The sequence below is a fragment of the Peromyscus maniculatus genome, chromosome 5 (assembly GCF_049852395.1).
Source record: "Peromyscus maniculatus bairdii isolate BWxNUB_F1_BW_parent chromosome 5, HU_Pman_BW_mat_3.1, whole genome shotgun sequence".
NCBI lineage: Eukaryota > Metazoa > Chordata > Mammalia > Rodentia > Cricetidae > Peromyscus > Peromyscus maniculatus.
In genome coordinates, this window is record NC_134856.1 from 78,513,724 (window position 1) to 78,536,168 (window position 22,445).

Consider the following 22,445-nt stretch of genomic DNA (forward strand, 5'->3'; position numbering starts at 1 on the left):
TCAGGATAAAAAAATATAACATGGCTTGAAACACATTACAAACCATTTTGGATTAAGCCCAGAGCATTTTGAAGATCCTTTAGTCTCCAACACTCACGCTGTAATAGGGAAGTTGAGGTTCAGAGAGTGGATAGTTGTCCTCTGGTTGCTGAATTAGAGTAAGAACTTAGATTAGAACCTGAGGCTTTTGAATCGCTCAGTAATTCTCAAATTTGAGTGTACATTAAAAAGCTTTGGAGGTCACAAGGCATGGTATGTAGGCCTGTGTGTAATCCCAGCTACCTAAAAAGCAAAGGAATGAAGATTGGAAGCCCAAAGCCCAGCCTGAAGGATGTAATGAATCCTAGCCTCTCAATATAAAATATATGTGCTGGATAAATGACTCAGTGATGGAGAGTGCAACTCCTCTTGTAGAGAATCCAAGTTTTGTTCCTAACACTCATTTCAGGCAGTTCACAAATACCTGTAACTCCAGCTCCAGGGGGATCCAATGCCATGTCTCCGCCCTTGGCAGACACCTAAACATATGTGCATGCACACACATGTGTACACATAATTAACAATAAAAGCCCACACACATATATGTGTGTGTGTGTGCCTGTGCAAGAACATGTGTACATGTGAAAGAGTTCGTAATATAGCTCAATGGTAAAGTGTTTGCCAGGAATTTGCAAAGCCATGGGTTCAGTCCCCAATAACAACAAAACAAAAACAAAGCCAAACAAATAAAAACCTGGAGGACTTCTTAACAGATGGAAATTCCCACCCTCACCCACCTGGAAAGACCCTTCAAATACTAGTTCCCACTGATGTGATGGTCAAGATTGGTGTAAGGCAGGGAACATGAAGCATGGAATTCTATCCTCCAGTTAGATAGTCTACATTCTACAGAAGTTGTTTAGAGATCCTTGAGTTTCCATGGAGATGGCTCAGAGAAAGTCAGTTGTGCATGAAGGCTTCATGGTAGCTGAAGAACCAGGTGGAGGAACCAAACGACAGACGCCCAGGCAGTAAGTGCCATAGCAGCCTAACTCTTTGGCTCAGAAACAACCATAGAAAAAAACCTACTCAGGGACTGGATTCTTTGCATGGAGCTCCCTGTGTCACCAGCTTCATCCATTAACATATAGCCTGTTGATTAACTGAAAGGGTCCTTTACTCAGCCTGGTCATTAAATATTAAAGGAAGATCATAACTACAGGGTGTGAGTCAGAGGAAGTTAGTACACGCTTATTTACCTGGCAGGTGGGAAAGCCTCTGTTAAGATGAACTTGCCCTGCTTTTCTAAGGGAGCCATGAATTCACTATCAAAATAATTGGGTCAAGTGTGTAAAATGAATTGCTAAATGATCTCATTAATAAAAAAAACCTGGAGTCAGATATTGGGGTGATAGCTGAGAGATCAGAGGAATAGAACAAGCCATAGCCAACCTTACCTTACCAACTCCTCAGGCTCCAGAGAGAGCTACTTCCTGTATACTCACGCCTATATACCTTTCTTTGCCCTGCCATCTTACTTCCTCTCTCTGCCCAGCTACAATACTTCCTCTCTGTCTGTACAGACCTCCAGACCTCTATGGTTAACTAGCACTGGGGTTAAAAGCGTGAGCAACCATGCCTGGCTCTGTTCCCAGTGTGGCCTTGAACTCACAGAGATCTGGATGGATCTCTGCCTCCTGAATGCTAGGGTTAAAGGCATATGCTAACACTGTCTGACCTCTATGTTTAATATAGTGGCTGGCTTTTTCCTCTAATCCCCAGATAAGCTTTGTTGGGGTGCATGAATAAAGTATCACCACACAAGTGTTATGGTTTGTTGGATAAATGCACTTACCACCAGGCCTGATAACCTGAGCTTAATCTCCAAGCCCCTATGATCAAAGTAGAGAATTGATTCTTCAAAGTTATTCTCTGACCTGACACACATACTGTGGAACACCTGTGTGCACACTCATACACACATAAGAAATGATAAATAAATAAAATGCAATATTTTTCTTGCAAAGAATAAAAATTGTAGAGCTGGGTACACACTTGTAATTCCAGAACTTGGGCAATGTGAAGAATCAGTAGTTCAGGACCAGGGTCAGATACATAGCTAGTTTAAGGCCAATTTACTCTACCTGAGACGTCATCTCAACAAAACCAAAAAAAAGAACTTTGAAAACATGCATGACAGAAACAGGTGATATTGTAAGTTATGAGTGGTTTGTACAATAAACATATATTGACCTTTAAAAAAACATGCTATATTGCACTCAAATAATGAATATAACAGAAATACACCAAAAGTGAAATGAGGAATGAGGCATGAATACGTAAATCACAGGAGAATGAGACTACAACATGAAGAGACCATAACTAAAGAAATGTAAATTCAAACACTGAGGTCCAACATTTTGCCTAAGATTTTTGCAAACCTTGAAAATGAGGAAAAATTTTAAATATTTATAGAGGTAGTCTTTTGTGTTCTTTTGGAGAAATTGTAGGCATTTAGAATCTAAGTTTAGAAAACAATGTTATTAGCAATATGTACTGAAAGTTTTACCTTCCTTTACAACTTTTAACTTATTGTTCCACTTCAGTGAATCAATTCTAAATCAGCAATAACAATAAGAGCTATAAAAATATTTGCGTAAGAGGATATGTGTCATCTTAATATTTATATTAATAAGTAGCTTGAAATAATTTAAATACTCAAACATGTAAAACAATTGAATATTACAAAGGTTTCTTTAAAAAAAAAAAAACCCTGAAAATTGTATTACTGTAATACTCAGCAATCCTACTTCTGGATATATAATCAGAGGCATCAAAATTGGTAAGTATAGAGACATTCATAGCCAGGCAGTGGTAATGCATGCCTTTTATCCCAGCTCTTGGGAGGCAATTGCATGCAGATCTCTGAGTTTGAGATCAGCCTGGTCAAAAAAAAAAAAAAAAAATGAGTTTTGGCCAGGTGGTGGTGGCGCATGCTTTTAATCCCAGGACTTGGGAGGCAGAGCCAGGCGGATCTCTGTGAGTTTGAGGCCAGCCTGGGCTACCAAGTGAGCTCCAGGAAAGGCGCAAAGCTACACAGAGAAACCCTGTCTCAAAAAAACAAAAAACAAAAAACAAAAAACAAAAAAACAAAAAACTAAGTTTTAGGACAACCAGGGCTACACAGATAAACCCTGTCTTGAAAAACAAACAGAGAAAGAGAGAGGAGCATCTATATTTATTTTAGCACTATTTAAAATAACCAAGATGTGAAAGTAACCTAAGCATTTGTTAAAATGAGTATATAAGGAAAAATTACACATGTAGGCAATGAAATATTATATATAGTCTTAAAAGAATTTCTGTTTTTGTAGCAATATGGGTTAATGTAGAAGAAATGATGAGAAGTAAAAGTAGACAGATATTATTGCATAATCTCACTTTATGTCAAATATAAATATGTCAACCTTATAGGAATAGAATGAAAGAAAAGGTACTAGGCAGAGCAATATTATGCATTTTCCATCTTTTATGCAACAAAACACTTGTTTTGTTTTTGTTTCATTGTAGCATGAATCTTAAAAGAGTCTTATTAATAAAATCAAACCTGAGCCAGGTATTGAGGTGAACTGGAAGCTCAGAGAGACAGAACAAGCCACAGCCACCTCACCTCGCTGGATCCTCAGCTGGTCTTGTTTCCTCAGACTGGAGGCCTCAGAGTCCTCATCCAGAATGGGTCTCAGCTGAACTGTGCTGCTCAAAACCTAAAGGCTTAACCAGCCAAATGTTTCTAGTTTCTGGTCCTCACGCTTTATACACCTTTCTGCTTTCTACCACCACACCCTGGGATTAAAGGCTCGCATTCTGAGATTAAAGGCATGAGTCACCATGCTTGGCTGTATCCTGGAACAGATGGATTTCTGCTTCTGGAATGTTAGGATTAAAGGCGTGTGCTACCACTGCCTATCCTAAGTATCTAGTGGCTTTTCTGTTCTCTGACCCCAGGTAAGTTTATTAGGGTACACAATATTTTGGGGAACACAATACCACCACATTTCATTTTGTTGGTGGTACCAGAAAATTGAACCCAGGTCCTCATGAATGTTAGACAAGTACTCTGAGCCATGCCGCAAGTTTCTAAAATGCCATATCATTTATAGTTGAAAATGTAGTTGTAAATAATATCTGATTACATGAAATGCTCTGCACTGTTATACTGGAATACTCCAGAACATTAAAAGTACAAAATTACAATTATTGATACAGCATAGTCATAAAGTTAATTATAAGATAGAAATAAAATTGAAAACCATATATGATGTGTGTGTGTGTGTGTGTGTGTGTGTGTGTGTGTGTGTGTGCAGGTGTGTGTACCCATGTGCAAACATGTGGAGGCTAGAAGAATGTACCATGTGTCCTCCTCTATCATATTCCACATTCCTTTTGAAAACAAGGTCTCTCCCAGAACCTGAAGCATTCCTTTCAGGCCATGCTGGTTGACAGACAAGCTCCCAGGATCTACTGACTTTGTCCTCAGTCCTGGTATTCCAGACACACATGACCATGTCTGTCTTGGATGTGGGCATTGGAAATGTGAATCCAAGTCCCTTTTCTTTCACAGCCAGCAACTCGTACCCACTGAGTGATGTTTCTGGCCTCTTATTAAGTTCTCTATTAATAAGTTCTTACTAAAAAATCACATAAAGTTGGCAAGCTAATGCTGACTGTGCTCTTTCTCTAAACACAAAGAAACAGAATAAAATTAAATAACTGCAGCTACATCCCATAAAATAAAAATTATTAGGAAAAACAAAATAAAAGGAAAGGGGAAAGTGATGTGATTATATTAATTAGAAATGCACAAAAATTATTTTTTTTTGTAAAATGAAAATATATCCTGTTCAATAAAGGGAATGGGGTGTGCACAGGGGTCAGAAGGTAGGACATAGCAATCAAGTTAGTAGATTCACAAACTGAGAAAGCTGCAGTGATTCATGGATTGATTTAGAGGCAGACAAGATTGGGGCATGAAGTTTTGATACCAAAGCAGAGATACATTACATGTTATGATAAAATATCCAGAAAAAGCAACTTAAGGGGGAAGGGAGTCATTCTAGGTTCCAGTTCAAAAGGGATCCAGTCCATCATGGCTGGGAAAGAATAGTACTAGGAGCATGGGCCTGATTATCCACACTGTATCAGCACCCAGGGGTGGACCCAGACTACAAAGTCTCAAGACTCACCCCAGTGACTTAACTTTCCTGTGGTGGTATTGTGTTCCCCGAAAAATTGTGCACCCTAATAAACTTATCTGGGGTCAAAGAACAGAACAGCCACTAGATACAGAGGCTAGAAAATGGTGGCACTCACACCTTTAATCCTAGCATTCCAGAGGCAGAGATCCACCTGGACCTCTGAGTTCAAGGCCACACTGGAAACAGCCAGGCATAGTGACTCACACGCCTTTAATCCCAGGAAGTGATGGCAAGAAACTATATAAGGCATGAATACCAGAAACTAGAAGCATTTGGCTGGTTAAGCTTTTAGGCTTTTGAGCAACAGTTCAGCTGAGATCCATTCGGATGAGGACACAGGCTTCCAGTCTGAGGAAATAGGATCAGCTGAGGAACTGGCAAGGTAAGGTAGCTGTGGCATGTTCTGCTTCTCTGATCTTTCAGTGTTCACCCCAATAACTGGCCTCAGGTTTGATTTTATTGATAAGACCTGTTAAGATTCATGCAACACTTTCCCCAGTAAATGTTCCATCTCCTAAGGTTTCCAAAACTTTCCCAAACAGTGTCACTAACTGGAGACTAAGTGTCCAAACATGTGAGCCTTTGAGCCATTTCTCATTCAAACCAAAACAAAGATGTTGACTTATGCCTACCAAGCAATGAACTGGATACAATATCATTTTGTGGGTCAGAAACTGAAAAAAAAATCTAAATTAGAAAAATATAGATCTTGGTGTAATAATTTTAAATGAGGAAGAAAGCTCCCCAAAAGTAGTAGAGCCCACACATTGTATATATACAACCATGGTTTGAATTTCTAGTAACATCCTAATTCAAGAATTCCAACTTAGAACACTAGTGGTCAACCAGCAGAGATGAAAGTGAACTCACTCTTCTGGGACATATCTTTAGACATTGTTCTAGAGAACCTGGTACTCCCTACAACAAAGCCAATTTAAAACAAATGGGGGAAAGTAACTATTCAAAAATTTGACATAAGACAAAGACCTGAAAGGTGGTGGCGCAGCCATATCTGATGGGAACAGCAAAAGTCATAAAGCCAGTCCAGCTGCTTGACAAAGATCCAGTAAAGCTGAGCCACATGATGGCCGCTGTGCCACCTTTGGTTTTTATCTCCATCTGTTGCATGTTGGGGGGGAGGCTTTTAATATTTGTACAATTTGGGGATATTGGATTGATGGAAATTCTCTTATAAATCATTTATACTTTCTCCTAGGAGTACTGCTTCTAAGCTTCCCTAGAAAAGTCCTGAACATACTACTCTCCTGCTTTTAGGGAGATATCCTTATCTACTTGAAGGTCTTCCTTATGCCTTGGAGGTTGTGACACACATAAAGAGGCCAGATATTTCTTTATGAAGCTATGAGACATTTTTGAAACTTCTGTCCCTGTACTAACTCAGGAACAAGATATTCAAAACCAAGTAAACTTAAAAAGATCAGCAAGATTTGGTGAGCTAGAGGAGTTGATCACAGATCAGATTACAAGCCTCTTCCCACTATATACTCGGATGATGGCATGGCATATAGAGCAACAAAGTTAGACTAGCTGAAGTTACTTCTGCCATATACAGAGACTAATATTGATGAACAAATAATGGAATGAAAAGATGATAAAAGAATGAGATGTCAGGACCTCCCTTTCTTAGAAAAGTTATCACATGCTGAGTCACTGTAATGACATATGACCAAAGAACAACAGAATGCCAGGATTAGACTTACAAACAAATTCTAAATAGATATAAAATATAAAAATTGTATTATGCCAGAATTTAAATAATGACTGCACCAGCTTTGGCCTGAGACTTTTCTTGGGCACTCTGACCATTAAGAGTTAATAATACACAGCTTGGAACATGGCATATGCCCAGGCTGGCTTGAGGATTTTGTTTTGGTGTAGCATCCTTGAAGCAACCAAAGCTACCAGCCTAAGAACAGGATGTCATATGCTTCTAGATTCTTAAAAATTTGGTTATGGGTTAATGAGTAAAAATGATAACTTTGTTCATCAATGATGTCAAAACTTGAGGGAAAATGATTGGAAATGATAAATCTGTTCTGTCATGATTTACCAATGATGACTAAAAGATGTACAAGAAAAAGTGAAACACATGTCCAAACACAAAAATGATATGATCTATGTTTTGGAACAAGAAAAAGTGAAACACATGTCCAAACACAAAAATGATATGATCTATGTTTTGGAACAACATGAATCTCTCTCTGCTTACTAAATTTTGTATAGATAAAAAAAGTACTCTGTGGTGATAATCTAATTGTACTGAATTATTATTTTGATTGTATGTTAATAAATAAAGTTGTCTGGGAGTCAGAGCTATTAGAGCCATAGCAAGAGTGTGGCGGTGGCGGCACACGCCTTTAATCCCATAGATATCTGTGTGTTCAGGGTCAGAGCTATTAGAGCCATAGCAAGAGTGTGGCGGTGGCGGCACACGCCTTTAATCCCATAAGATCTCTGTGTGTTCAGGGATACAGCCAGCATCGGAGACATATGCCTTTAAGACCTAGGGGGCTGTACATTCAGACAGTGACGAGGCAGTCATGTGTTTGGGTTTACAACCAATGAGAAGGCAGAACAACATACTTTAAAAATACGAACCGACAGGAAGTAGGTCTCTTTTCGCGAAGCTGGGACAGCAGGAGGAAGGGTGAGATTTTAGCTCTGAGCTCTGACCTCTCGGCTTTCTCTTTTACATTGTTTCTGTGTTTCTTATTTAATAAGACGGTTGGTTACATCTACATCTGGCGCCCAACGTGACAAGAATCCATTAAAAACTGCTTGGCTTGGCGGCAGGTCCGCTTTCCCGCAAGGGCGGCAGGCGGCCCGCGGCGGCGGCGGCGGCGGCGGCGGCTGCGGCGGCGGCACACGGCGGCCGGCGGCGATCGGCTTCTTAGTCCGAGCTGCTGGCGTCCTAGTCCGGGTAGCAACTTCTAGCCCGGGCCTAGGTCTGTGAGCAGCTTGCCTAAAGCCGGTGCTACAAACAACTCAGACCTGCCCTGCCGAACAGGGCCCTGCCTGTAAAGCCAACGCACGTGGTCGGAGCTTAAGGAAGCCAGACCCAAGCCTTGACTCGGCACAAGAGGGAACACGTGGCTGCATTTAAGCTTTAGCCGGCTACGCTTTCTTGTGCGTTCTCTCTTTCCCCTCTCTCTCTCTCTCTCTCTCTCTCTCTCTCTCTCTGGATTTACACCTGGGACACTAGGTGGCTGCTTTGAAAATCCCCTCGGATTTCTACTGTTCTACGCAGATTTGGTAAGTCATAATATATCAGATATTTTAAAGGAAACTATCTAAAAGAGAATTTTTTTCCACATTAAAAAACAAATGGGTTTTATGTGTACATTGGAAGAAAATTGGTTTTTGTTCGAAATTTTAGGCAGTCTGGCAATGGAACAACTATATAATATTAGTATTGGTGGAATTATGCACCTCATCACTATAATAATCCACATTTTAATATTTAAAAAGATAGTCAATTTAAGTGCCAGGATAACAGCGTTAGAAGAACTTGTTAAACCTGTAAAAATTCAGACAGAAGAAATTAACAGTGAAGTTGTTTCAAGTCTGGATCATAAGGTTGCAGAAAGAAAGCCTGTTTTCACACAGTCACCCTTAATTTATCCTGTAACAGTACAGCAGATGCCTGATCAAATGGCTACACAAAATACTTGGGCTCCAATTGAAATGTTGGATTTAAAAAGGTTTAAGGAGGCAATAGTATCTTATGGCATGCATTCCCCATATGTAAAGCAAATGTTAAACACTTGGTCAACATATAATAGGATAGTACCACAGGACTGGCGGGACCTCGCACAAGGTGTTCTGGAACCCAGCCAGAGACTTCAATTTCTGACTTGGTTTAAGGAGGAGGCTAAAAACATAGAAAAACAATGGAGGGATAAAGGAGTACAAGTTTGCCAGGATCAGCTTATGGGCGAAGGCCAATATGCTTCAGCACAAGCACAATGTTTATATGATGTCCAAACCCTAATTTTATGTCGAACGGCAGCCTTGAATGCATGGGACAAAGTTGAGGAACCAGGAAAAAAATCTGAGTCATTTACAAAGGTGAAGCAAGGCCCAAAAGAGTCTTTTACAGATTTTTTACAAAGACTGGCTTCAGCAGTAAAGAGAACGGTCTCGGATTCAGAAGCTGGTAAGGCAATAATTGAATCTTTGGCCTTTGAGAATGCGAATGCAGCATGCAAAAGAATAATCAGGCCATTAAGGGCAAGATCTGCACCTATGGAAGATTGGATTAGAGAAACAATTAATGTTGAAGCTGATGAGCATGATGATACATGGGTAGGAGAAGTAATTTCAAAAGGTTTGAGGAGTGTTAGATGTTTTGGATGTGGAAAGCAAGGACATTTGAAAAGGGACTGTAGACAGGTCATTTCCAGAAACAATGTTTCTTCAAGGAACAATGGCAACAGAATGCCCCTTCCTTCTGGAGTATGCAGAAGGTGTGGTAAGGGAAAACACTGGACCAACGAATGTAGATCAACAAAGGACAGACAGGGTAATCCTTTGCCTCAGTCTTCGGGAAACTCCCAGAGGGGCCTCAGGCAGGCCCCCAGTGCAAATCCAGTCCAAACCTTTCCGGCAGCCATAGAGGAAATGCCTGCTCTGGAGAGCGATTAAATAACCAAATGCCTATTGGAATAAATCATGCTGGTCAGAATGATGAAACAGAGAGAATAGAAAATTCAGGAGAAAACATAAAGAAAATTTTTTGGCAAACTTCTATTAATGAACAAAGACCAAAATTAACGATAAAAATAAATGGTGTTTTGTTGTCTGGTCTGGTAGACACAGGTGCGGACGTTACCATAATTGCACCAGAATTTTGGCATCCAACTTGGCCTCTTCAGGAGGTAAACGTTCAACTGTTAGGGATTGGGACATTATCTCAGGTGAAACAGAGTGCAAGATGGCTCGAATGTATAGGTCCAGAAGGACAGAGAGGAAAATTAAAACCATATGTGGCTAACATAACTATGAACCTGTGGGGTCGAGACTTGTTGCAACAATGGAATACTCAGATTAACATCCCTCCAATCTCAGAAACAAATCATAAACTAGCACATGTTACTGAGAGAAATATTAGAAGATATTGTTCTAATAAGTGGTCACCAGCCATCCATATTATACAAGAACAGGGCACAATAACTGATGATCTTCCAAAGACACCAACAGCTCTACCTTTAAAATGGTTAACAGACAAGCCTGTATGGGTCCAGCAATGGCCTTTAACAACAGAGAAACTCCAGGCTTTAGAAGAGCTGGTAGAAGAACAGTTAAATGCTCAGCATATTGAAGAATCAACCAGCCCTTGGAATTCTCCTGTATTTGTTATTAAAAAGAAATCTGGTAAATGGAGAATGGTAACAGACCTTAGGGCAATTAACAAAGTAATTCAGCCAATGGGTTCTCTACAATCTGGGATGCCTTTGCCTACTCTGGTACCAAAAGGATGGCCTCTCATAGTTATTGATTTAAAAGACTGTTTCTTTTCAATACCCTTACAAGAAAAAGACAGAGAAAGATTTGCTTTTACAGTGCCTACTTATAATAATTCTCAACCGGTTAAAAGATTTCAATGGAGGGTCCTCCCACAGGGAATGTTGAATAGCCCAACTCTGTGCCAATATTTTGTACAACAGCCATTGGAAGTGATACGTAAAAAATTTCCTAAATCTATAATTTATCATTATATGGACGATATTTTACTAGCTGACTCAAATGCAGATACTTTAGAAATAATGTTTGAAGAAGTAAAGAAAATTTTGCCTCGCTGGGGATTACAAATTGCTCCTGAAAAGATACAAAGAGGAGATTCTATTAATTATTTAGGATATAAAATAGAGCTACAAAAAATTAGACCCCAAAAGGTGCAAATTCGGAGAGATAGACTACAGACTCTTAATGACTTTCAAAGATTATTTGGAGATATTTCTCATCTACGAACTATTGTTGGGGTAAAAAATGATGAACTGACTAATTTGTTCAAAACCTTAGAAGGTGACAAGGACTTAAATAGTCCAAGAGAATTATCACCTGAAGCTGAGAAAGAATTAGCCTTGGTAGAAAAGAAAGTGCATGAAGGACACGTGAATCGTATTGATCCAAAGCTGGATTGCATTTTGGTTATCTTACCTTCTAGGCGTTCTCCTACTGGAATATTAATGCAGAGGGAAGATATTATATTGGAATGGATATTTTTACCAAATAAACCAAATAAAAAATTAAAAACTTATGTGGAAAAAATCTCTGACTTGATTTACAAAGGAAAATTGAGACTTCGTCAATTAGCAGGCATAGACCCAGCAGAAATTGTCGTACCATTAACTAAGGAGGACATTGAAAAATTATGGACAGAAAGTGAACCTTGGCAAAGAGCTTGCAGTAATTTTTTGGGAGAAATTAACAGCAAATATCCCAAAAGCAATAGAATTGATCTTATAAAGAGAGCTGAATGGATCTTGCCTCGAATTGTACGGCAAAAACCCATATCTGGAGTTCGTACATTTTATACAGATGCCAACAAAGAAGGAAAGGCAGGTTACAAATCAGAAAATTTAAGTAAAGTGGTTCAAAGTCCGTATAATTCAGTGCAAAAATCAGAATTGTATGCTATTCTGTTGGTATTAATGGATTTTTCAGAACCTCTCAACATAGTAACTGACTCTCAGTATGCTGAAAGAGTGGTGTTACATATTGAGACTGCAGAATTTATCCCTGATGCTTCAGAATTAACTTCACTATTTATTCAATTACAAGATACAATCAGGAAAAGGAATCATCCTTTATATATAACTCACATTCGATCCCATACTGGTCTGCCAGGCCCTCTAGCACAAGGCAATGAAGAGATTGATAAATTATTGATAGGAAATGTGCTGGAGGCCTCAGAATTTCATAAAAAACATCACGTTAATAGTAAAGGTTTAAAAAAGGATTTTTCCATAACCTGGCAACAAGCCAAAGAAATAATAAAGAAATGTCCTACTTGTTCCTTCTACAATCAGACGCCATTACCAGCAGGATGTAACCCAAAGGGTACTCAGAGAAATGAAATCTGGCAGATGGACGTGTTTCACTTTGCAGAATTTGGAAAATTGAAATATGTACACCACACTATCGATACTTATTCAGGATTTCAATGGGCAACTGCTTTGAGTTCTGAAAAAGCTGATTCTGTAATCACTCATTTGCTAGAAGTTATGGCCATCATGGGTATACCTGCACAAATCAAAACTGACAATGCTCCATCATATGTCTCTGTTAAAATGAAACAGTTTTTTGCTTATTACAATATAAAGCATATTACAGGCATACCACATAATCCTACAGGTCAAGCAGTTATAGAAAGATCAAACAGAACTCTAAAGGATATGCTAAATAAACAGAAATGGGTAACAAAAACCCCCAGAAATAGACTGCATAATGCTCTTCTAACTTTGAATTTTCTGAATGCCAATGAGAAAGGAACAACAGCTGCAGAGAGACATTGGATAATAGAAAAAACTACAGAATTAAATCAGCCTATATACTTTAAGGATGTGCTGACCTCAGAATGGAAACCAGGGTATGTATTACATTGGGGACGTGGTTTTGCTTTTGTTTCTACAGGAGAAGATAAGTTGTGGGTACCATCAAAATTGATAAAGGTTCGATTTGAACAAGAAAGACCTCTTAATTAGAGGAGGTGATAGTTCATCAACCAGCATGAACATCCAATTTAAACTAACTTGTATCAATAAAACATGCCTTTTCATTTCATCAGATAATAACTTGCCAAAAAGGAACATCCCCAAAATTAGTCTTGGGGAAAGGTTTTTGTTTTTGTCTTTTAGGAGAATGAAGGTTAAGGAATCTGAAGAACACTGGACAAATGAGACAACTGAAGAAAAGGGACAAATCATCTATCCCAAGAAACAGAGTGAAACGGTGTATGGGTATATATTATCTAAAAAAATTTTATGTCTTCCTAAATGTTTGTTTCTGCTTTTCTCTAAAGATTTAACACTCTTGGTTTTCTAATAGTCCCAGTTCAATTGAAATTTAAAGCTGACTTTGGAGTTGGAGAATGGCTCTCTCCTTCTTTAAAATCAAGCATGTTGTTAAAAGGAAAATGCAAACTCCCTGTATCATGCCAGAATAAGAGCCATCTTCTGCTATGGTACAGGACAAAAGCAAAATTAATTAAGGGACTATTCTATTACTAATCTCAACTCTTTGATTCTATTCTGATTCTTTAAACTTTTCTCAAAGTATAAATTTTACATCAAAATTTACAAGATTAATATATATATATACATTTTAAACTTTGTTAAGATATGAATGGTCACATAGAGTACTAACTAATTCTAGAAAAAAGGCTAGCTGCATATATATGTTTTTGTGTTCGAGTCTCTTTTCAGTTTTCTGCAGGAAATCATGGCCAGGCCTAACATCAACTGAAGTCTCCAGAAAGAAGATGGGGCCCCACAACAACAACAATTCCACGTGGACAATAATAATATCATTAAGCTGACAAACATCATCCATAGATCAGCTTTGAACTACAAGGTGCTCAGAGCAAATTTGAGATGACTAGCTGAGATGATCCAGTCTCAAAGACTACTTGAATAAGGACTTGAGATAAACCCTCAACTTTGGCATTATACACAGACTGGATAATGAAGGATATAGTTACCTCTCCTAGAATTTGACAATTAACCTAAAATTTTTCTTTCAGGATAAAGAAAACTTCGCCCATACCCAGCAGGAAGCAATTTTAAGAATACGACGCCCACATTCCCAAAGAGGTGGTGTGGGGTGGGTGGTTTTTTGGTCTTTTTAATGGGTTTTGGGTCTGGGATAATTTTCAGTATTTAGGGGGGTTGGTTACAAGTTATTGTCAAGGGTTAGGAAAAAGGCTAAGCAAAGGAGATTAGATTTAAGGTTCTTGTTAAAAAAAAAAAAAAAGAAAGAAAGAAAGAAAGAAAGAAGGAAAGAAAGAAAGAAAGAAAGAAAGAAAGAAAGAAAAAAAAAGAAAGAAAAGAGAAAGACAATTACTAGTTTTAAATACTTTACATTGGATTGAATTGTTTTATATTGTACACAAATTTGAAACTGATATTGTTAGAAAATGCTATATGTATATTTCTAATTGTATTTATTCCATCCATTTAACAATGTAATGCAAATTTCTGATCCTTGAATGTTATTATTATCAACTATTAGGATATAAAGAAATGAAAGCTAGTAGTTAGACATTATCATAGAACTTGTAGTCATATTGGATATGTTTTAAAAATTGAGCAGAGATGTTTTAGACAGGTCATCTTCAAACCCTTCAGAGATCTACAGAATATGGCATTTAAAATGTTTTAATAACTTAGAAAATTTTTCTTTTTTGAGACATGTCGGCTCCTGGCAGTACCAATCTACTTTAGAGAAAATATGGGCATTGAAGAAACTGCATATGGAGTCAACTTTCATTCTGGCAAAAGTTAGCCACTGGACAACAAAGTATCCTCGAATCAACAGGACAAAATGGACAGACAGATCACGAAACAAGGGACTACTGATTCTTGCCAAAACAAGTGTGGTTATGGCTTTATCAGAAGGCATCTTCTGAGGCCAGGACAATATGGCACCATCCCTGAAGTGGCCTTCACAATCCGGAAAAGGTACAGTGCCCTTTTCTTAGAAGGCAGCTGAACAGGCAGTGGGCTGATGGCTTCTGTTGTGCAATGGAACAGCAACTGAAAGCTCACGCCTCTCAATAGTAGACTGGCATTTAATAGAGGGATGTGGAGAAGAAGAGGATGCTGAGATGAAGCCATATATACACAGCCAAGAAGAATGGACAGCTGAATTAAAAAACTGTCAACAATTTCCAGAATTTAAAATCCTGAATCATGACAGGACACTAGTGGAATTCAGGTGTTTCTGGTACGTGGACTGCTCTCACCCAATGTGAGGTTGAACTGTTGACCTTGTGTACATCCTACTTCACAAATGAGTCTGTCAGATACACTAAGCCTATAGGCTGAAGATGATGCCCCAACACTGCGGAGAAACCTCAGGTGACTGCCCAGGCAGCTGGCTGTTTCTGTCAACTCACAAAATTTTTTGGAAGTTGCTTGCATGCACTTCCTGTTTTTATTTTTGTTAGCTACTATTATTCCCTTCTTGGGTCTCTGAGGGAGTTGAAGATTAGTTAGTTATGGTTGAAGATTAGTTAGTTATAGTTGAAAATTAATTAGGATAGAAAGTGCATTAGATACATCTTGGATTTACCAAAATAGGATAGATAATGGAATTATTTTCTCTGATTTGTCAAATACCTGTTTAGGTATTTATTACTTGTATATATTGTATATAGTTATTGTACTTTTGTATATAGTTTTTCTTTTGTTAGTTATAACCTTTTGCTTTCTTTTTCTTTTTATTAAAATAGAAAAGGGGAAATGTGGTGATAATCTAATTGTACTGAATTATTATTTTGATTGTATGTTAATAAATAAAGTTGTCTGGGAGTCAGAGCTATTAGAGCCATAGCAAGAGTGTGGCGGTGGTGGCACACGCCTTTAATCCCATAGATATCTGTGTGTTCAGGGTCAGAGCTATTAGAGCCATAGCAAGAGTGTGGCGGTGGCGGCACACGCCTTTAATCCCATAAGATCTCTGTGTGTTCAGGGATACAGCCAGCATCGGAGACATATGCCTTTAAGACCTAGGGGGCTGTACATTCAGACAGTGACGAGGCAGTCATGTGTTTGGGTTTACAACCAATGAGAAGGCAGAACAACATACTTTAAAAATACGAACCGACAGGAAGTAGGTCTCTTTTCGCGAAGCTGGGACAGCAGGAGGAAGGGTGAGATTTTAGCTCTGAGCTCTGACCTCTCGGCTTTCTCTTTTACATTGTTTCTGTGTTTCTTATTTAATAAGACGGTTGGTTACATCTACAGTACTCTGGCTGCTAGTATGTCAGCTTGCAAGATTCTCACTACCATGGCCTGGCTTACCTCTGTCCCCAACAACTCCTTACATCCTCTGCTGGGACCTGTTCACCACTAGGTATGGCTCCTTGTAGAAAAAGATTCAAATAAGAGTACCAAGTCATTTGAAATGTTAAGTCATGAGAGCATACTTATGCAAAAAAGATATTTAAATAAAAAATGCAAGAAGGATAGACATTAAAAAGAGGCAGTAAAGAAAAGTCCTCAAAATGTAAGTTGATACAGCTCTAAAGAGATTTTGAGAAGTGGAACACAATTTTAAGGATATTATACATAGTGTCTTGGAAACTGATATAGTGGCAGGGAGAATAGACCGAGAAGTTCCAGCACCTCTTATAGTAGGCCCTCAGTGACAGGACAGAGCTTGGAAGGTAACAGCTGAGAATTTGTAGAGTGACATTAAACATTACATTGAAAACTTTGATAAATCAAACTAATTCCACAAATGCATATTAAAGTGATATCCTGGTTCAGCATTTGTCTGTTTCTACCATTGTGCCCATTTAGATCCATCCATTTATTCCTTAATTATGGTTATTTTGTCTTTTCCAAAATTAAATGAAATAGAATTATATCACTTTCCCTCCTCCCTCTAGCCCCTCTCATTCCCCCATCTCAAGTTGATATCCTCGTTTTCTTTGCTATTATTACATATATATGCATATCTGTGTAGACATAAATATATATAACATAATACATCATATTATAACTGTATATAATATATAAGTATATTATGTAACTACAGCCAGCAAGTACCTTTTTTGTTGTCTGTGTATATGGTTTCAGGAGTGACCACTCTGCAATGAGCAACCAATAAGAGGGCTCATCCCTTGGGAAGACTAACATGTTTTCAAGCAATATTTATGGCAACCAAACCAACCAACCAGTGAAATCACAGTATTATCATTAAAGTCTTAACAATCTAAAACAAGTTAATCCCAAGCATATTCTTCATCACTATAAAATAATGCATGGAAATTAAGAACAGAAAGATATATGAGACACCCATTCTTTACTCTTAAATAATTTTTAAAATAACTCAAAGTTCAAGAATAAGCTCATAAAGAATAAATCACTGAGAATCAAATAGTAACATATATATTAGATATTAGAGCATATACAAAAGTTCTTACAGCAGTATATTTACGAAAGTTATATTGGAACACGAGACAGGGAGAATAGACACTTTAAGTGTTTCTCTTGAGATTTTAGTGAAATAATATAGAAGACCAAAGGAAAGTTAAAAAGAAGAAATATAAGACAACAAGGAAATCATGCCTGGTACTGAAAACTTCCCTGAATTCATGGACCCTAGAAAATAATTGACAACAGTCACTTTGCTAGAAGAACATACTCTCTTACTACGCTCTAAATCTTATTCTTATACCCATAGGTAAGTGTGGCTACCACCTTGCATCTCTTTACAGCAAATGGACCATCACGGAAAACGACAACTGGACACAACCCAGATCAAGAGATGGTGGGGAGCCCAGCCCCAAAGGTACATCTGCAATCAAGTCTACAAATAAATTTTCATGAATGGCTCAGGAATCATTGAGGAAGAGGGGGGCAGAAAGATGAAGAGCCAGAATACCAGGAAGTCTGCTGTACATCAATCTGTCCTGGAAATAGCAGCATAAACAAGACCAGAACAATGACAATATCAATGGGCATGTTAATGTAGAAACAGGAGAGTTTCTCAGGGTCCTAGACAAAGAAATACAGATAACTTTTGACACATAGAAGAAGGAGGATTAGCCTTCTCAACAACTGAGCCCTCTTATTGTTTGTCCAATGCAGAGCAGTCCCTCCTGAAATCATATACTCAGAGACAACTAAAAAGAGACTTGCTGGCTGTAGTTACATAATATATTTATATTGTATATATATAATATACAGCTATAATATGATATATTATATGTTATATATTTATGACTACACATATATGCATATATATGTAATAATAGCAAAGAAAAAGAGGATATCAACTTGAGATGGGGGAATGAGAGGAGCTGGAGGGAGGAGGGAGAGTGATGTAACTCTATTTCATTTAATTTTAGATAAGACAAAATAACTTTAATTAAGGAATAAATAGATGGATCTAAATAGGCACAATGGTAAAACAGACAAATGGAGAATTGGGTGATAAGTCAAGAGAATACATTCAGAATAAAGACTAGAAGGAGGATGGAACATAACACACTATGTGCACATGTAGAGGACATAGAGAAAGTAGCATATTAATAGAAGAGAAAAAATGGGAAGAATATTTGAAGAAATGATAATTGAGAATTTCCTCAACCTGATAGGAGCATCAAGCCACAGAATCAAATAGCTAATTATCAGCCATGTGATATTTTATACATATAAACTAATAGTTTAGGAAAAGATATGTTCAATTTGAAGAAAATCATTTGATTACTTCCACCTTATTATGATATCTTTTAGTAAAGTATAAGTAAAGGGGATTCCCTTAGATTGATTATGTGTTATCTATAATAAAAACTCACAGAACCATCATTTTATTAGAAAACAACTGTCATAAAAATACAGTCATCTGGTAGTATCTTAAGGGAGAAGAGGGGGAAGAAGTGGGGAGGAGACAGAAAAGGAGGAGAGAATGTTTTATCATTTGTGAACACAATGCTTCTCCAAATAGAAAATGGAGGAAAGTGTGTACAGTGCTAAAAACTAATATTTAAATGTAAACCAAATGCAATATAATATTCTAAATTTTTTTTAGTTCAAAGGCAACAAACAGAAAACATAGTAATGATGCAGAATGATCCAATTTCTAATAGCAGTGGATATTAGAAGTCCCTCAGGAATAATTTTAACAATGTTTGCACATGACCTTTATGATGATATTAAAAACTTGGCCAGAGAAGATTTAATTAAAATGATTGATACAGTCATGTTCACCTACAAGAGGCCTAAATACAATAAAGATGATTACCATGTACAAGTTAATCCCTGAGTTAAATGAAATTCTAAAGATATAGTTGTGTTTCCTGTGCCCACTGTAATAAATCAGCTCAGTTTGAGTGATGAACAATCGAAATTTGTGTTCTTTTAGTTTTGGAGACCAGAAACCTCAAATCCATCACTGGTCTGGAATTATGTTTTTGTTTGACCACAGTCTTTAGTGTTCTAGGACAAAGCCATTCCTTGCTAGCGAGGCTAGTGAAAATGTTTGACTTACGGTTGTACCACTCCAGCTGAATTGCATTCAATCTTATTCATATATGTACTTAAGTTTTCCCCTTCCTCCTCTCATCTGGGTTATCTCTTCATCTCAAGACCCTTAACACAACCACACCTCCAAACACCTTTTATCTTTTTCAGTAAAAAACATTGTAGATTCCAGGGGGGTTAGAAAGCAGTTGTATTCAGGAGGAACATTCAAGGCCTTCCAAAATTTAGGCTTTTTAATTCCCAGGGCTCCATTATCATTACACATGAAAAATACTCCTATGAAACATCCTCAGAATTCCAGATTCACATATCATCAACCATTCACTACTTAAAAACCCCAAATCTCATTATTTAAATCAGCTAAGATATTGAGTAAGATCATCCAAAATCCAAAGTTTGTCTGAATCAGTGGACCCGTGAAACTAGGTAAGTTTTATGCTTTTAAATGCAAAGGTGTGGAATATGCAGTATAATGCTAATATCATTTTGGGTTCAAATATTTGTGTTGGGTTCAAATAATTGTTCAGCAGTCCCAAACAATTTTAATATCTATCAATGAACATTCCATTAGGTGTCTAGGCCTGAAAATAATTTGATGTAGCTTAATGCTCTGCTCTTTAGGGCTCTAGCCAGAGCCTATGTCACTGTGGTTTCAACTTCAGTGTTTAGACCCAAATTCTTCCCTCAAATTCAGTCTTCCTTGAAGTTAATGTATATTTATGACTCTGTGTTATTATCAGCCTGTGCCCATCCTATGGAGTTTTGGAAGTCTTAAGCTGCCTTCCATTTCATCCTGTCTATTTCTTTCATCTTAAGCTGATAGTGTTTCTTGTGATACAGCATTCTGAAAATTTATGTGGATCTTTTCCATCTGTTGTGAGGATCTAGGCAATAAGACAGGATCTTTCCTGGTTAATGCCTTCTCCAATCCTAGCCTTTTCTGAGATGTTTGAAATAGTTGGTGAGTTACATGCCCAATCACTTTACCACTATCCAAAGGTTGTCTAGAACACTTTTGGTCTTCTTTGTAGAATGTGTTCCCTAACAATAAATTTGAGGGTTGTCCAGGTTTGGCCACACAAGTGACCAGGCCACTGAAGCTGTGTTTCAAAGGGATCCAGCTCCATCCACAGTTGGCAATAGAGCTTGTTGTTATCAGAACCTTGTGGTGCTGATCTTGCAAGCATGCAAAATTCAAGAGTGATAGGGTCAATGGGGCTTGCACCAGTATATTAGAAGCAGGGCAATGGGGCCAAGTCTTGTGCATGTAAAAGGGTCAGGTAGCCTGAACGGAACTTCTTAGTGAAATATGCATGAGGGTGTGAAGATGAAACCCAAGTTGCTATCTCAGGGTGTTGAAGATGCCAGGAACATGAAACAGACTGAGGATAGCTACAAACTTTGAAAGGAGGCCCCAAAAGGCATTCATGTGTACTGCCCAAGCCCATTGTAGCTTAGACAATGCCATTATGTGTCACAAATGTGAGAGACTTTGATGTTTCTCCTGCTTTATTTCTTTGCTAACTTCCTGTTCTTCCCATTTGGAATGAGAATGTATGTTCTGTGCAATTGTATATGGGAAGTTTGGAACATTAGTTTTTATAATGCAAGGACTGTCGGTTCATCGCTTGTCTTAAGTCTCAGGAGAGACTTTAAGAGTTTGGGCTTTGTGGTGACTGTTAAGATGATGGTCCCGAAGGCAGACTGAATGAATTTTGCATTATGGGATGTCCGTGAGCCTATAGGAGCACAGGGATATGACCTGAGTCTGAAATATGTTCTTCATTTTGTCTATAGCTGGTAACACCATTTTAGGGGGTTGGGGAGCTGCTGGATATGAGCTCTAGCTTGTGGAAGAGGGTGGCAGGGGAAGGTTTTGGAAGACCATATCAATCTTTAGTTCTGATCTTCCTTTCTGCTTTCTAGATAATCATGATATGAATAGCACCAACCTCTGGATCCTGCTGCTATGGATGGAGTTGAACCTCCTACCACACCTTCCCTGCTATGATATCCTATATCCATTGAAACCATGAGCCAAAATACACCCCTCTTCATGCAAGCTGCTTTTGTCAAGTAATTCTGCTATAGCGATGAGAAAATACACAGTATTTGTAGCAAGTCACCACAGCTTTGGCAATTGAAAACAGAAGAAATATTCTTTCACAGTGCTAGAGTCCAGACACCAAAAATCAGTATTCCTCAGATAAAATCATGATGCTAGCAGGTCCATGCTCCTTCTGAAGCTGTAGAAAAGAATCTATTCTTTGTCTGCTCCCATTTTTTGATGTATGTTACTTTCATTAAGGGCCCTTACAAATAATCTGGCTACATATCCCCATCTCACAATCTTTATCCTAATGCATCTGCAAAGCCTCTTTTTTTCCTCAATAAGGGACTATTCATAATTTCTAAGAAGTATGATGTGGATACATGGGGTGTCATTTTGTATCCATGTCCCAACAATGTTTCTTTTGAAATTAATCAATGGTTCCTAAAATTCATGGGGAAGTACAAAGTGTAAAGGATTGCTGAAACAATTTGGAAGGACAACAATGAGAGAAGACGGAGATGCCACAGCTTCTAGAGAACATTAAAGAAACATTAATGAGACATTTTGTTACGAGCAGAACAGAAAGATAAACTATCTTGGCGGAAGAGATAGCTCCCAAAATGGTCCACAAAGATAGGGGAATTAGGTAAGCCATAGAGTTAGCATTCCATATCAAAGTGCAAAACATGGATTATTCAATATGTGATATTTGGACAATTAGCTCTCCAGATGGTAGAAAGGAAGATGAAATTCCTATCTAATGTGACATACAATAACTTCCATATGGATTAAAGATCTTGATGTTAAATAGCAACTCTTTAATCTTTACATGAAAATATCGTTACCTTGATGCAAGACAGGATTCTTTAATTAAGGAATGAAATCACATACCAAAAAAGAAATTAAGTGTACGACTATTTAAAT

General features: G+C 37.9%; 1 long non-coding RNA gene across 1 annotated transcript; it reads left to right on the forward strand.

Moving 5' to 3' along the window:
• Positions 1 to 910: 910 nt before the first annotated feature.
• On the forward strand, positions 911 to 21,530 carry LOC121829768 (uncharacterized). Its single transcript, XR_006072836.2, has 3 exons — positions 911 to 1,010; positions 17,667 to 17,774; positions 21,395 to 21,530. It is a non-coding gene; the product is annotated as an uncharacterized LOC121829768 (long non-coding RNA).
• The last annotated feature ends 915 nt before the right edge of the window (positions 21,531 to 22,445 follow it).